Consider the following 810-nt stretch of genomic DNA (forward strand, 5'->3'; position numbering starts at 1 on the left):
CCTATCCCACCCTCATCCCTTCAATTTTTTTACCAGTTAATTGCACTACCCATAAGTTCGGCTTCTAACTACACCCCAATAAGATAATGAAATGTTTTTTTTGCCGACACAGAACAAAAATCTCAAGGTTGAGGTTGAGTTCTGTCAAGTTCGACCCCTTTGTATTCATTTCATACGAAACTGTCAACTGCCACGTGTGCCACCTGAGGTTGGGGGCTACTGCATTCCATTAGCCTGATGCATGGACACAGCGAGTTGTTTTTCAACTTAATTAGAGGCAAAATATGAACTGCTGCTGGAATAACTTGAGCTGGGGCTATCCTATGTCAGTAGTGTGGCATACAAGGGGACAGTGGTACACTAAATAACATTATTTTACCTTACATATCATAGAATCTAGCTAAGCCTTCAGTCATCCTCCTTTCGAAAGCATTGTCCTTACTTACTTTCTATTCCATTACATTTGACACATTAAACTTGCCGTATGAGGAATTCCAAAGACACTATTATGAGTTATTGACCTATAGCATTCGCTGAAATTGAAGTCCTAAGCTCTTCACTACTAGCCATCCTCTCCGTTTGCAACGGCCAGGACGAAAAAGCAGTTAAATAAAACCTGCAGCTTTACACAGGAAGGTAAAAACATGGTACAAATTTGCTCGATTTAGCAGGCAACTTTACTGAATGAATTTATGTTTATTAAGTTCTTCAAACCTTGTCTTTTAAGTCCACTAAAATTTCCGAAAAAGCAACTGGATTAACAATCAAATTATCCATCGACAAAAGTCTTATGAGGAAGAAGTATAAATC

This window comes from Echinococcus granulosus (genome assembly GCF_000524195.1).
Source record: "Echinococcus granulosus chromosome Unknown EG_S00092, whole genome shotgun sequence".
NCBI lineage: Eukaryota > Metazoa > Platyhelminthes > Cestoda > Cyclophyllidea > Taeniidae > Echinococcus > Echinococcus granulosus.